The sequence below is a fragment of the Phyllobates terribilis genome, unplaced genomic scaffold (genome assembly GCF_046119375.1).
Source record: "Phyllobates terribilis strain yellow unplaced genomic scaffold, ASM4611937v1 Scaffold_8__6_contigs__length_399053987, whole genome shotgun sequence".
Lineage (NCBI taxonomy): Eukaryota > Metazoa > Chordata > Amphibia > Anura > Dendrobatidae > Phyllobates > Phyllobates terribilis.
In genome coordinates this window covers 272,276,307-272,293,410 of record NW_027362768.1, presented here as the reverse complement: position 1 = coordinate 272,293,410, position 17,104 = coordinate 272,276,307, and positions in this window count along the sequence as shown.

The window sequence follows — 17,104 nt, the reverse complement described above, 5'->3', positions numbered from 1 at the left end:
TTCAAATCTCTGTATTCTCCACTTTTTTGCATAAAAAAAACATTTTCAGTGTCTCGCTGACTATTCAGACACCAATATATCTGTTTAAAAGAGTCTGGTGTAAGGCCAGAGAACTAGAACTGTGGTTTTCCTCTTCCACGGTTCAAATCTCCTTTTTATGACCCTTTTGCCATTGATAGTGCGAGTGTAAGCTATTTTACTTCATTTACAATGGGCAAGGTGCATGGCAAGGGACGTGGAACTGGACGTTCTGGTGATGGTGCGTGCAGAGGATGGGGCCGTGGCCAAGGTGAAAATGTGCCACAACCAACAGCCACATCTTCTCGCTCCCAGTTCTTGACCGAATTACTAGGGAAGCACACAACAGCACCACTATTGCGAACTGATCAGTGTGAACAGGATATTAATTGGATAGCAGAATACTTCCAGTTACCTGGGCACCACCACCTCCGGTCTGTGTTCCACACGGTCAAGTCTTAGTAGCCGTGAGTCTCGACTGCATACTCCTCCTCACCCTGATGCTCCTTCCTCCCTGTCGTCAGACAGCAACTGATCCCACAGTTGGACAGTCTGAAGAGCTGTTCACTGGTCCATTTCCATATTTGTGCCCCTCGCCTGCTCCGCTTGAAGTGGTGGAAGAGGAGATCTCATGTAGCGATGGCCAAATATTTGAACAGCCACAGCCACAGAAAGACGACGCTGGTAATTTGTCACAAGAGGTGGACGATGACGAGACACAATTGCCACGAAATGAGGAGGAGGACCGTGGTGCGGAAGTGGAAGAGGAGGAGGTGGTGGATGATCTAGTAACTGACCCGAAGTGGCAGGAGGACACGCAGAGCGAGGCCAGCAGCACACAGGGGGAGGGAGGCAGAGTACCCCAACAGGCAGGAAGAAGCAGTGTGGTGGCCGCAGACAGAAGGCGGGCAACTGTTCCCCGTAACACCAACACGAGGGACGTTGCCAGTACAACCGGTAGGTCTTCCAGAGTCTGGAGTTTTTTAAAGACTCTGCTGATAACCCCAAAAAGGCCATTTGTACTGACTCGCCCCCTGGGCCATGGGGCACTTGGATCCGGGCAATAGGGAGACGATGGGGGTAGTAGTGGCAACCCGGCTCCGTGGCTCAGGGTGGTCAGACCAATGGTAGTCTGCTATGTGCTGTTGATAATGTCCGACTACGCCACCCGTGGATTGCGGTTATTAGGAACTGCCGCTGCAAGGCAGTCCGCTGGGGCTGATGATGTATGCAGCTGGGATGGTGTGACTCCCCACGGGAAGAGTGCGGCCCCAGGGCAGTGTAGTGGATGGTGGGGGTGATGGTGGTGAGAGTCCCAGTACCGGTAGTGCCGGAGGAGCGAAAAAGCACACAGACAACGTACTGCAGTCCAGGGTCTTTACTCACGGTTAATATCCAAGTCACTTCAGCTGGCAATGACTGCCCAAGCCGTGCTGCGTCCACCAGGTGAGGGGCTCAGTCAACTCCCAGGCAGCTCAGAAGTATGGCTCAGGACCCCCTTCAATCCTTCCTCTAGCCTGCCTCACCAGTGACCCACTTTTGTCCAGCTGCCGAGAACTTGTGCGGGTAAACGTGGATCCCGTTCCCCGCTGTTCTATATGGTGCCTTCCTAGCAGGTTTAATGAGGTGTCGCACCAATAAATGATCACGACGTCCGGTCTTTGGCTGAGGGTAGTTTCTCCTCCACCAACTTGGGATCCGGCACCCTTAATCTGTCTGACCCTTCAGCCTGTATTCTCGTGGGTTCTTAGGGTCCCTTCCACCTTCTTGTTCCTGAGCCCCTCTGTTCCTCTGTCTCTTCCTCCTCTTTTCTGTTTCTCCTTCTTCTCCTTTCTCGTGGAGCTGGGCTGAGACGTAACCCCAGCTCCCCTTCACCTCCTCTCTCTCTCCACTCTCCTCCTCAGCCTCTCACTAGGCCCACTCTGGAGTAGAGCTCCTACAGAGCCTCTACTCCCTGTCTTCTCCTCTCTCCGCACAGACTGAACTGAACCCTGATCTAAGATGGTGCCCACCTTATATACCTCCCTCTAGCCATGAGCCCAGGTGACCAGCAACCAATGGGCTCCTACCTACGCTCAGGAACCAACCCCTATCTGCTCCTACATCACTGGGTATTCCTCCCCCCTCCCCACTCCAGCCAGGGACATGGTCTGTCGTACCTGCATTTCTGTCTAATGGGAGTACCGTTGAGCTGTCCCTCGGAAATGGGGTGAGTGTGCTATATGCAGCTGAGACCGGGTCCATACTCCATCCTTACCTGGGAGTGGAATACCACACCTCTGGCAGAGGTGCTATACCCCTGTAGCGGCCGAACCCTCGGGGCGCTACAGTACCACCTGCCAGGCCAGCATCAGCAGGGGTCACAAAACTATCAGCCTAACCACCACCAGCATGATCAGGCATATGGCAGCAAAGCACTCGACTTTGTGGGGCGAACCCCAGGGTCCACGACCAGTGTCAGCGGGTGTCACCATTGCTTCTTCCGCTGTTGTGCCTGTAAGAGAACCCCCTGTTGTGCGTGCAAGGCTATCCCCTGTCCATTCAGCATGCAAAAATGCCCCCTCCTCTCAGTCTTCACTTGTTATGGCAGTTTCTCAAGAAACAGCATCAACATCCACGTCCACATCCCACCGCAGCGTTCAATTGTCCTTATCCCAGAGCTTTGAACGAAAGTGCAAATTCGCAGCCAACGCCCCACAGGCCACAGTCCTAAATTCGCACATTTCACGACTGCTTGCGTTGGAAATGCTGCCTTTTAGGCTGGTGGAAACGGAATCCTTCCGCAACCTTATGGCGGTGGCCATCCCTCGGTACTCGGTCCCGAGCCGACACTATTTTGCCCGGTGTGCCATCCCCGCACTACACAAGCACGTGTCCCAAAACATCTGCCGCGCCCTCAACAATGCAGTTACTTGGAGAGTCCACCTGACAACGGACACGTGGACAGGTGTTTGTGGCCAGGGATGGTACATCTCCGTGACGGCACACTGGGTAAACATAGTGGAAGCCAGGACCCAGTCGGATCTTGGGACGGAACACATCCTCCCCACACCGAGGATTGCTGGCCCTATGTCAGTCAGAGTTCCCCCACAGTGTACAGCTACTGTATATAATCCTCCTCCTCCTCATGTTCAGCCTCCATCTCAGATATCACCACATCATCAACAAGCTGGAAGCACTGCAGTACTGCCTCAACCAAGCGGCAACAGGCTGTGCTGAAACTCATAAGCTTAGGTGATAAACCTCACACTGCTTGTGAGATGTGGACAGCTGTGAAAGAGCAGGCAGATCTGTGGCTGAGACCGCTGAACCTACATGCAGGCATGGTAGTGTGGTATAATGGCCGTAACCTGGTGGCGGCTCTGAGGCGAGGTGAGATCACACACGTACCATGCCTGGCTCATGTGCTTAATCTTGTGGTTCAGCGGTTTCTTAAATCGTACCCCGAGTTGCCAAATCTGCTCGTCAAAGTACGCCGCCTGTCAGCTCATTTTTGGAAGTCGGCTACAGCTTCCACTGCCCTTGCTGTGTTACAGCAGCGTTTGCAGCTTCCGGCACACCGACTGGTGTGTGATGTTCCCACACATTGGAACTCTACCCTCCACATGTTGCAAAGAATTTGTGAGCAGGAGAGAGCAGTTGTGGAGTACCAGCTGCAACAAGGCCGTCAATATTCAGGTCAGACTCCACATATAAGCCCTCAGGAGTGGACCTGGATGTCTGACATATGTACCATCCTGACAAACTTTGAGGAGTCCACCAAGATGGTGAGTGGCGATGACTCCATCATTAGCGTCAGCATCCCACTTGTCTGTCTTGTGCAACGCTCTCTGCAGAGAATTAAAGAGGAGGCATTGCAGCCAGAGTATGATGAGATGGATCAAGAACCCATAGCAGGCGATTACACACAGCCCAGCCTCATCTCATCCCAACGTGCATTGGGGGACAATGAGGGAGAGGAGGAGGAGGAAGAACAGGAGCTGGTATCATGCGCTGTAGACGGTAGTACCTGTACAACTGTCATACCGTCGGTTCAACGTGGGTGGCCTGAGGACAGGGGGGAGGAGGAGGAGGAGAGCATGGTCAGCCGTCATCTTGGTGAGGACACGAAAGTCTTGGCCGTTACCAGTCTGGCACGCATGGCTGACTTTATGTTACGCTGCCTTAACCATGACCCTCGCGTTGTCAAAATGTTGGGTGACAGTCATTACTGGTTGGTGACACTTTTAGACCCCCGCTACACGGGGAACTTTCACTCTCTTATTCCTGAGGTGGAGAGGTCTACAAAAATGGGGCAGTACCAGAAGGCCCTTGCTGCAGAACTGTTAAAAAAATTCCCATCTGAACACGCTAGCGGCAGAGGTCACAGTTCATTGACCAACCAAGGCGTACAGGCGAGAGAGACGCAACTCCAATCCAGCAGAGGCAGGGGAACACTGTCAATGTTCTGGGACAGTTTTCTGAGACCCGCCCATCTTACAGGCCCTGAGGTACGGGGTACTCTCACAAGGAGTGGAAAGTTTCAAAAGATGGTGAGGGAGTACCTTGCCGACCGTACCAGCGTCCTCCGTGATTCCTCTGTGCCTTTTAATTATTGGGTATCCAAGCTGGACACTTGGAATGAACTCGCTCTGTACACCTTGGAGGTCCTGGCCTGCCCTGCCTATGTTATCGGAGCGTGTTTTTAGTGCCGCTGGGGGAATTATAACTGATAAGCCTGTCAAATGACAATGCTGACAAGCTGACCCTTATCAAAATGAACAAGGGCTGGATTGGCCAGACTTTTCATCACCACCAAATGACAGCAGAGTAACATAAAGTCAAATCCACTGTGTTGATTCAGGAGGTGTATTCCCATGCACCGCTTCACACCCACACATGGGTATACGCTTCCTCATTTCGCCTGTTTTTTGCTCTTCTCCTTATCCCCAGCGTACACGACCACTATACAACCAGGGTGACTGTGGTCCGTGTTGCCAGCATTGCAGGTTCCTCTGTCCTAATTTTTGGCAGCTTTTGTTTGGAAGCCATAGGCATAGACTGTGGGAGACCCACTCCCCAATAATGGAAATAATGTTTTTAATATCCTGTACTGCATGGCTCTTGTAAGGGGAATTAAAACCATCTTGTTAAGCTACTGTGACCTCCACGTCTCTTCCAAGGGGCATTAAAACCGTCTTCTTAAGCTACTGTGACCTCCACGTCTCTTCCATGGGGCATTGATATTGTCTTTTTATTCCACTGCGACCTCCACCACTCTTCCAAGGGGCATTAAAACCGTCTTGTTAAGCTACTGTGACCTCCACGTCTCTTCCAAGGGGCATTAAAACCGTCTTGTTAAGCTACTGTGACCTCCACGTCTCTTCCATGGGGCCTTGATATTGTCTTTTTATTCCACTGCGACCTCCACCACTCTTCCAAGGGGCATTAAAACCGTCTTGTTAAGCTACTGCGACCTCCACCACTCTTCCAAGGGGCATTGATATTGTCTTTTTATTCCAGTGCGACCTCCATCACTCTTCCAAGGGGCATTAAACCGTCTTGTTAAGCTACTGTGACCTACACGTCTCTTCCAAGGGGCATTGATATTGTCTTTTTATTCCACTGCGACCTCCACCACTATTCCAAGGGGCATTGATATTGTCTTTTTATTCCACTGCGACTTCCACCACTCTTCCAAGGGGCATTAAAACCGTCTTGTTAAGCTACTGTGACCTCCACGTCTTTCCAAGGGGCATTAAAACCATCTTGTTAAGCTACTGTGACCTCCAGGTCTTTTCCAAGGGGCATTAAAACTGTCTTGCTAAGCTACTGTGACCTCCACGTCTCTTCCAAGGGGCATTAAAACCGTCTTGTTAAGCTATTGTGACCTCCACGTCTCTTCCACGGGGCATTGATATTGTCTTTTTATTCCACTGCGACCTCCACCACTCTTCCAAGGGGCATTGATATTGTCTTTTTATTCCACTGCGACCTCCACCACTCGTCCAAGGGGCATTGATATTGTCTTTTTATTACACTGCGACCTCCACCACTCTTCCAAGGGGCATTAAAACCATCTTGTTAAGCTACTGCAACCTCCACCACTCTTCCAAGGGGCATTGATATTGTCTTTTTATTCCACTGTAACCTCCACCACTCTTCCAAGGGGCATTAATATTATCTTTTTATTCCACTGCGACCTCCACCACTCTTCCAAGGGGCATTGATATTGTCTTTTTATTCGACTGTGACCTCCACCACTCTTCCAAGGGGCATTAAAACCGTCTTGTTAAGCTACTGTGACCTCCACGTCTTTTCCAAGGGGCATTAAAACTGTCTTGTTAAGCTACTGTGACCTCCACGTCTCTTCCAAGGGGCATTGATATTGTCTTTTTATTCCACTGCGACTTCCACCACTCTTCCAAGGGGCATTAAAACCATCTTGTTAAGCTACTGTGACCTACACGTCTTTTCCAAGGGGCATTAAAACAGTCTTGTTAAGCTACTGTGACCTCCACGTCTTTTCCAAGGGGCATTAAAACTGTCTTGTTAAGCTACTGTGACCTCCATGTCTCTTCCAAGGGGCATTAAAACCGTCTTGCTAAGCTACTGTGACCTCCACGTCTCTTCCACGGGGCATTGATATTGTCTTTTTATTCCACTGCGACCTCCACCATTCTTCCAGGGGGCATTGATATTGTCTTTTTATTCCACTGCGACCTCCACCACTCTTCCAAGGGGCATTGATATTGTCTTTTTATTCCACTGCGACCTCCACCACTCTTCCAAGGGGCATTAAAACCGTGTTGTTAAGCTGCTGCCACCTCCACCACTCTTCCAAGGGGCATTGATACTGTCTTTTTATTCCACTGTAACCTCCACCACTCTTCCAAGGGGCATTGATATTGTCTTTTTATTCCACTGCGACCTCCAACACTCTTCCAAGGGGCATTGATATTGTCTTTTTATTCCACTGTGACCTCCACCACTCTTCCAAGGGGCATTAAAACCGTCTTGTTAAGCTACTGTGACCTCCACGTCTCTTCCAAGGGGCATTAAAACTGTCTTGTTAAGCTACTGTGACCTCCACGTCTCTTCCAAGGGGCATTGATATTGTCTTTTTATTCCACTGCGACTTCCACCACTCTTCCAAGGGGCATTAAAACCATCTTGTTAAGCTACTGTGACCTACACGTCTTTTCCAAGGGGCATTAAAACAGTCTTGTTAAGCTACTGTGACCTCCACGTCTTTTCCAAGGGGCATTAAAACTGTCTTGTTAAGCTACTGTGACCTCCATGTCTCTTCCAAGGGGCATTAAAACCGTCTTGTTAAGCTACTGTGACCTCCACGTCTCTTCCACGGGGCATTGATATTGTCTTTTTATTCCACTGCGACCTCCACCATTCTTCCAGGGGGCATTGATATTGTCTTTTTATTCCACTGCGACCTCCACCACTCTTCCAAGGGGCATTGATATTGTCTTTTTATTCCACTGCGACCTCCACCACTCTTCCAAGGGGCATTAAAACCGTGTTGTTAAGCTGCTGCCACCTCCACCACTCTTCCAAGGGGCATTGATACTGTCTTTTTATTCCACTGTAACCTCCACCACTCTTCCAAGGGGCATTGATATTGTCTTTTTATTCCACTGCGACCTCCAACACTCTTCCAAGGGGCATTGATATTGTCTTTTTATTCCACTGTGACCTCCACCACTCTTCCAAGGGGCATTAAAACCGTCTTGTTAAGCTACTGTGACCTCCACGTCTCTTCCAAGGGGCATTAAAACTGTCTTGTTAAGCTACTGTGACCTCCACGTCTCTTCCAAGGGGCATTTTGTAAGCTACTGTGACCTCCACGTCTCTTCCACGGGGCATTGATATTGTCTTTTTATTCCACTACGACCTCCACCACTCTTCCAAGGGGCATTGATATTGTCTTTTTATTCCACTGCGACCTCCACCACTCTTCCAAGGGGCATTGATATTGCCTTTTTATTCCACTGCGACCTCCACCCCTCTTCCAAGGGGCATTAACACTGTCTTGTTAAGCTACTGTGACCTCCACGTCTCTTCCAAGGGGCATTAAAACTGTCTTGTTAAGCTACTGTGACCTCCACATCTCTTCCAAAGGGCATTAAAACCGTCTTGTTAAGCTACTGTGACCTCCACGTCTTTTCCATGGGGCATTGATTTTGTCTTTTTATTCCACTGCGACCTCCACCACTCTTCCAAGGATCATTGATATTGTCTTTTTATTCCACTGCGACTTCCACCACTCTTCCAAGGGGCATTAAAACCGTCTTGTTAAGCTACTGCAACCTCCACAACTCTTCCAAGGGGCATTGATATTGTCTTTTTATTCAACTACGACCTTCACCACTCTTCCAAGGGGCATTAAAACCGTGTTGTTAAGCTACTGTGACCTCCACGTCTCTTCCAAAGTGCATTAAAACCGTCTTGTTAAGTTACTGTGACCTCCACGTTTCTTCCAAGGGGCATTAAAACCGTCTTGTTAAGCTACTGAGACCTCCACGTCTCTTCCATGGGGCATTATATTGTCTTTTTATTCCACTGCGATCTTCACCACTCTTCCAAGGGGCATTAAAACCGTCTTGTTAAGCTACTGTGACCTCCACGTCTCTTCCAAAGGGCATTAAAACCGTCTTGTTAAGCTACTGTGACGTCCACCTTTCTTCCAAGGGGCATTAAAACCGTCTTGTTAAGCTACTGTGACCTCCACGTCTCTTCCAAAGGGCATTAAAACCGTCTTGTTAAGCTACTGTGACCTCCACGTCTCTACCATGGGGCATTGATATTGTCTTTTTATTCCACTGCGACCTCCACCACTCTTCCAAGGATCATTGATATTGTCTTTTTATTCCACTGCGACCTCCACCACTCTTCCAAGGGGCATTAAAACAGTCTTGTTAAGCTACTGCGACCTCCACCACTCTTCCAATGGGCATTGATATTGTCTTTTTATTCCATTGTAACCTCCACCACTCTTCCAAGGGGCATTAAAACCGTCTTGTTAAGCTACTGTGACCTCCACGTCTCTTCCAAGGGGCATTAAAATCGTCTTGTTAAACCACTCTGAACTCCACAGCTCTTCCAAGGAGCATTGAAATGTTGTTTTTAATTAACTCTAACCTCCACGACTCTTCCAACGGGCAATGCATTTCCTCCTAATTTTAGTCAGCTTTTGCTTTTCAATGCATAGGTGAACACTAAGGGAGACCCACTCCCCAATAATGGGTAGAAGGTTTTTAGTACGCTGTAATCCGCGTCTGTTTCAAGGGGCATAACAGTTTCACATAATTTTTGGAAAGCCTTCCATTCACTGCTTAGGCCAACAGTGTACAGGAGACCCAGTTGCTATAAATGGAAAAAATGGTTTATTTAAGGCCCTCTGACCTCCATGTCACTTCCAAGGGGCATTGGAGTGCCTTGAAATTTTTGGTAGGCATTGCACTCACTGTATGCCCTATAACTGTGTAGCCGAACTGCTCCTTTTGGTACAGAACCATATCCTACAAGACATGTGTGGTTGACTGGCCTGATATTGATGTGAATGGTCCGGGTTCATCCTGCTCTTTCTTCTTTGCCACCACCTCATCCATCATTCATCACCTGAAGCTTTGTTTTAACGGGAGTCATAGAACTGGGATAGTAGCAGGAATACATCCAGCAATCCTCGGAGGAGGTAGGATATGCGCCAAAACGCTGACCACCTCAGGCCTAGAAGCTACTACATACATGCGCTTGCATTCCAAGGAACAGAAAGCTAAGGAGATGGATGGCCTCATGATCATGAATAATTTACTCGTTGTGTAGAAGGCCCACTACTGCTGCTGTCAACCTTCTGAACTTTGTGTTTAAGCCTGAGTGACCCAGGACCCGCAATCCTCTATTTCTGAAGGACGTGTTGCATCTCATTGTCCAACTGTGTCCTGGCTTCCACAATATTAACCCAGTGTGAAGGCGTCAGTGAGATGGACCATCCCTGGCCACATTCACTTGTCCACGTGTTTGTGGTTAGGCTGTCCTTCAAATAGGGGCGGCTGGGGACCGCTTATGGACACCTGGCCGCCCCCAGGCGGCTGGGGACCATGTGTGGGCACCCGGCCGCAGAGCGGCTGGGGACCAAGTATGGACACCCGGCCGCCCCCTGGCGGCTGGAGACCAAGCGTGGACACCCGGCCGCCAGGCGGCTGGGGACTGAGTATGGATACCAGGCCGCCGACGCAGCCATGACGTGGTGGCCAGATTCCGCCTCCACATGCCTAAAAGGCCCAATTTCAAGTGCAAGCAAGCAAGCAGTATGGTATTGCAGCCTGGGGGTGGGTGGCAGAGAATGGGGGAGGTACAATTGAACACTACCCTGGGACAAGGACTTGCACGGGGATAGTTGCAAGTCTGCATCTTCTGATGCGGCAAGGATCACTTTTGATGGGCACACTTTTAGGCAGTGACCTGGGTGTCGGAGATGCTTCCAGGGGTCTTCCCCATGCTGTTCTCATGTCTTTTCAGCACTGTATGCATGTGTCACACAGCACATGGCCAGATAAGGTTGTAAAATGTTAAAATGACATTTCCTGGTGAATGCATTTGTCACGGTTGAAAGCAATACAAAAGTGCAAAAATGCATAAAAAATGCTACTTGTGAACATAGCCCAAGGTGTGGAGGAGTATTTTTGTTTTTGGCTATTTATTTTACCTTATACACAAGTCTTTACCCTGGAAAGGAACTTCCTTAACATATTTCACAGGAAAGCAGTTTCAGTTTAGTTTTTGAACGTTTTATTGTGAGCCCGTAAAAGTGGCTTAATACCTCTGACCATGTTGTTGACAACAGTGACCTGGGGGTCAGAAATGCTTCCTGGGGCGATCCCCATGCTGTCCCCATGTCATTTGAGCACTGTCACTATTGTCTTGGGCACTTTTTAGGCTTTCTACAGATTGCCGGGTGGTGCTGCCGCAAAAATGCTCGGGTCTCCCATAGACTAACATTGGGCTCGTTGCTCGGGTCGAGCACCCGAGTGTCACGGTGAGCTTGGCCCGAGCTTCGAGCACCCGAGCATTTTAGTGCTCGCTCAATATTATTCGTGACGCCACCTGTGGTATGCGGCTATATGGAGCCACCGCTGCGGAGCAGGTCCTCTGGAGCTGGTGTAAATGCAGCAGAGTTGGTTTAGCTCTCCACAGGTAGAGCTTAGCTCCAGGGCTGTACTGAGATGTTATGGATGTTTCTGGGCGTTGTAGTGCTGTGTAGTGCAGGGGGTGATGGTGCAGCAGTAATTCATGGAGACAATGGAGTGCAGTCTTCAGGTTTTACTCACAGTTGTTGCAATCCAAGTTACAGGTACCGGTGTAACTTCCCACGTCGCGCTGCGTTCACCAGGTATGGGGTTCAGCAATCCCTCAGGTGGTTCAAGAGTGCCTGACAGGACCCCTTTCTATGTGCCTTCCTCAGTCATCTTTCTGCGCTGGCTCTCGCCCTCCTGCCCTACGTCTCACAATCAGTGTCCCAATCCGGTAGCCTCGGGTCTTGTCGGGCGACCTGCAGTCCCCTGGACCCTCTGTGGCCACCTTTTCGGCGATGTAATTGTGGTTGTGGCCACTGCACCTTTCAAGTACAGCAGCCTCCGGTTTCTAGCTGAGCCTTGTAGTTCTCCACTAGTTTAGGAGCCGGTCCCCTCTGCGGCTTGATCCTTCCACACCAGGTAGATTCGGGCGTACGGGTGGCCTCCAGCACTGCCCGTACCCCTAGAATCCCCTCGTTCCTCCTGGAGCCTTCCTTCCTGCTCCTCTCTCTTTCTTCCTCTCCTCAGTCTTGGGCCTCCCTGGCTAGGCCCGCACTGGTGCAGAGCTCGTGCAGAGCCCCTGCTCCCTCTACTCCTCCTTCTCAGACTGGCTTCTCGGACTCTCCTCACTTTCCAAGATGGTTCCCTCTTTTATATCTTCCTAACAAGTGCTCCCCTGAACTTCTTACACCACCCACACCCACTACATGGTTCCCCCTCACTTGGTTCCCCTCCAGTCCAGCCAGGGACCCGGGACTGTGCTCTCCCTTAGGAGCAATCTCGCCCTGCCCTACTGAAGTGGATGTGTTGGATGCAGGTGTTAGGGTCCCGGGCAGCACTCTATCCTTACCTGAGAGTGGGATACCACACCTCTGGGTGAGATGCAGTACCTCTGTGGCGACTGAACCATCAGGGGCGCCACACATGACTGTACCCCCCTTCTACAAGGGGCCACTGGACCCACTGAGATCTAATGTTAAGAATTGAAAACAGGCTCTTCACAATTATTAATGCATATGCTGATAATCAAAGTCAAGCCCAATTCTTACTTGACCTAATAGACAAAGCACTTCCCATAGTCTAGGGTACAGTGATTCTATGTGGAGATCTCAATTTAACATTAGACCTCACCTTAGATAACTTATCAGGTAAAGCATCCCTATGCCACTCAACTAACAAAAAAGAAAAACGTGCTTTTCTTCAGTTACAATTCTGTTATGTATGGCGTCTCACGCACCCGACTGTCAAAGGTAAAGTCGTGGTAGCCCCTTACAAGAAGAGCTAATTTGGATTGAGATACAAATTATCTCCAAATCTGCCATCTTTGGTACAAATTAAATAATAAAATAAAATAAATACGATGCATCGGAGAAAAGAAAATAACACACAGCCACTGTCTGAGTGTACAATTCTTGTCTGCCCTCAGATCCCAAGCAACAAGTATTTTATTACACCCTCAGAAGAAAGGGGATGACTACGTGCCTTTCCTAACACAGAAAGTATTTTAATTGGAAATCACTATGTCGTAAATTCTGGAAACTGATGCAGATGTCCTTGAATTAAACTAGCTCTGTCCAATTAACTATACAATGGAAAAAAAAAACAGAGGAAAGCTGTAACAGAAAGACAGCTCTATATAACATACAATGCCCCGTGTTAATGCTTTTATGAATAACACTTATAAAGCTAATATTAAATTATCAAATATATATAGGTAGATTTAATTGTCTAAAATAATAATCAAAGCAAGGTATAAATATTTACCATAACAATTCCTTCCTTTTTATTATTTACAGACAATTTATCCATCAGCTACTTCCCCATGCTATGTGAACCTGGAGGGGACAGATCTCGTTCACCGACGGATACCCTGTTTAAATGTCATCATATGTGTTTACTGGAGGAGCACTGTGATATTTTGCTGAAGTGTTAACTGACGGGCTATGATGTCTTATCTTGCACATCTCTCTATATAGTGATGTCATAACAAATATACCAGATGTAGCTGTTATATACATTAGTAGTACCAACATTTATGTAATGAAAGGGTAAATAAATATACTCTTATTCCCTATCCCCATTTCCACTATATGAGGTCTACCATTACGTCTGGGGTGGTTGTCTGCAGCTCATTTGTATAGAGAATATTTGGGGACAGCATTTATATCTAGGTCACCATGCAGAAGTATGAATGCAGCAGGCATAAGGCATGCTAAGGTGCGGGTTCCCTCTGCACCTGAGAAAAGCCATTTATAGGCCTGGTGACCACATACTAGATATAAATCCTTAGGGAATATGCAGAGTATGATATCAATTGGTCTCCCAAGACAATGTATATAAGTCAAAAGTCCTTGCATCGGAGGTTTGGCACACCAAGTTCGGTTGTTTGGAAAGCCAACCTCATTCCTTCAGCATGTCTTAGACTCAGAAGGGTAATTAAATGGGTCAAGTCATTCACAAGTCTGGGCAGAATCTGTAAGCCACAACTCACTATTGTCCAAAACTCCATGGTTATTTTTCTGAAAAAGTCTATCATCATGAATCATAGAAGTGCTCTCACACCTTTCCTAGTCCTCGGAGTGTGGGCATTGCAGGCTTTACTGGAATCTCACCTACTGGAAACTTCTTAGCCCTGTGTGTTATAAATTTACCATGTACTAGGTCCAGCTCATACCAATGTTTTAAGCTACCCATAAGATTTATCTGTAACCATGGACTCTCCACCCACCCCACAATCTTGGCCAATACCACATGGCTGCTAGTGAGGTTTCCTCCAGCGTAACCGGAAGTATCAAAAGTCTCTTCATGGAAACAGCTATAGTTGAAAGCCTCATATGGGGTTAGGGTCACTGCGAGATATGACATAGTATTACAGGATATTGGGCTATGGGTGCATATCCAGCAGTTCTTAGGACAGTCTTTAGAGTCCATATCTCGCAGCAGGACTTGGTGATACTTTTCAGTTTGTTGTCCCAGTCCTCTTTTAGTACTTCATTGAGAGTTAGGGCAAGGGATGCAATTGCCATCAGCATGGTCCAAAGGGGCAGGGTCATCATCTTTGCTGCTGCCGGGGATCAGGACCTTTTTCACTGGATGGCGTTGATCCAAGCATCTTTGCCTTGGAGCTTGACAGAAGTGGCAGGGGTCAGTAGTATGTAAAATGGCTCACTGTATCTGGGTTCCAGTGGTCTCCTCATATATGTCTCTTGACCACGACCCAGTCTCCTGGTACCAATGTGTGTTTGTGCCGGTTATACAGTTGGGGTCTGGGATAGAGGAAAGAACACGTTTATGAGTAACAGTCAAATGTTTGTGCAACTCCAAGACATATTCAGCGAGGGAACTGTAGGAGGCCTGCAGCCGCTGTGGGAAATACAACCCTGTCTTAGTATTTCAAACAGTGACAGCTTCTCTCTACCCCTTGGGGTGGTCCTCACTGAATATAATGCAATGGGCATATAATCTACCCAGGACAAGTGTGCTTCCTCCATGCACTTCTAGATTTTTAACTTCAGAGTGCCATTAAGGCGTTCCACCTTCCCACTACTTTGTGAGTGATAGGGAACATGGAAAACCTGTTTTATCCCCAGAGTGGCCATGATCTGTTTCATCAGTTCTGCAGTGAAGTGCATGCCTCTGTCACTCTCTATGGTGTGGGCACCCCATATCTACAAACCACCTCACTTATCATTTTTTCTTTAGTGTTCGTTTTGGTCACGGCCAAAGCTTCAGGCAACCAAGAGAAGAGATTGATGCATACCAGGATGTATTCATAAGTACCCGCCTTAGGTAGCTGTATGTAGTCCACCTGCAGTGTCTGAAAGGGTAATCTGCTTTTGGTGTGCATTTTGTGGGACTCAAATAGGTCTACCGGGGTTATGTTTCGCACAAACGAGACATACTTTGTAGGCGCATTCGGGAACCCTGGGGAGCACCAGTTTTGTAGCACCACTGCACACATAACACCCTTTGAGTTGTTCACAGGGGGAATGTGCTAGGGCAACTGACGCGCCCCCTGGGCCAGTGTTGTTTGGGGGATACCCGGAGCCGGATCAGATGGGGGTTGTAGTCTCCGAGTGGCGGTGACCCGGTCCGTGCCCAGGGTGTCAAGCTCAGTGTGTGGCAGTCCTACAGATGTTACTGGATGTTCTTTAGTGTCGACTACGCCACCCGTTGATTTGCGGTCACTACGGCCGCCGCTGCAGCAGGGTCCGCTGAGGCTGGTGGTGTGTGTGCAGCTCAGGTAGTATAACCCCCAACGGGAGGGGCATAGCCTCAGGGGGTCAGTTGCAGAGGATGGTGGTTGTGGAGGTGCAGTGAGGATGGTAATGAAACTCAGAGTCGGGCTGTGCAGTTCAGGGTTTTTACTTACTGCTTTTGTGTTGGTCACTCCGGCCTTGAGTGACCACCCGAGCCGTGCTGCGTCCACCAGGTCCTGGACTCGGCCAACCCCCAGGTGATTCTGGAGCGTGTTCCTGAGCTCCCTTTCTGACTTGTCCTTCTCTCTGGCCTTCCCCACCAGGGATCCACCTAAGTCCGGCTCCCTCGGGCCTCTTGTTGGTAAAACCCTTGTCTCTGGGTTCCCTGACCCTATTCTTGGTTTGCCTTCCGGGTGGATTTAGTGGGTGGTCGTGGCAGATCCTGCCCACGACCTCCGGTCTCTGGCTAAGGATTAGTGCCCTCCACCAGTTTGGGATCCGGTACCCTTGTGCCAACTCTTCACCCTCTGGTCTAATTTTGGGTTCTTGGAGTTCCCTCTTCTCCCCCTCTGGGTCCTTCTTTTCTCCTCTCTCTCACTCTCTTGGCCTTGGAGCTGGCTGAGCTGCTCTGCTTGTCTGACCAAACCTCTACAAAAGACCCTGTTCTAAGATGGTTCCCACCTTATATACTCCCTCTATGTGTGAGCTCAGGTGACCAGCACCCAATGAGCTCCTAGCATTACCCAGACTGCTCCCCCTATCTGCCCCTACACTACTGGGATGTTCCACCCCCCTCCCACTCCAGCCAGGGACAGACGCTGTCGTACCTGCACATTTCTCTAGTGGGAGTACCATTGGTCTGTCCCCCGGAAATGGGATGTATGTAGTGCATGCAGCCTACTGAGCTCAGTTCCACACTCCATCCTTACCCGGGAGTGGAATACCACACCTCTGGCTTGAGGTGTAATACCCCTGTAGCAGCCGAATCCTCAGGGTGCTACACAACCATCATGGGGAACAGGCAGCGTGGGAGGCAAATCAAGGTGTTTACCTGCCATACCCCTGACTCTGACTGTAGAGCACCCGCTTTGGCCCATGCGTTCTGTTCGTGTGGGGGAGCCTGGGTCTGAAAGACCTGCAGTAGTTCACGATCAACGGCCACTGGGGCTGGTGCAGTGGCAGTCTCCTTTGTTAAAAGGGGGCTTTCCACACTTTTGGTTACTGAGTTCCCGAGCAGGGCCGTGTCTGCTATGGCCAATATTCAAGTCAAAGGTAGTCGTGCTGCTTCCTTAGCTGCCTGGTTGACAAAGGCAATCCCTACTGCAAAGGGAGTTTGTTCAGTGTGTGTGCTGATAGATGCCCTTCGGGGAAGGGTGAGTGCTGTGAGTAGCTGTTCTACTGCCTCATAGGTTAGCCAGCAGAGGCCAGAAAATTACAGCTCCGCCAAATGGCGCCAAAGTCATGTGCAACGCTTTTAAACATATCTCGAGTCTGAAAATGCATTAATCTCTTTTCCCAGATTGCATGCTGCAGTGGGTACCTTCAGCTCAGCCTCTGGTGTAGAGCAGCTGGAGGAGAGTGGTTCATGTATTACTGCCT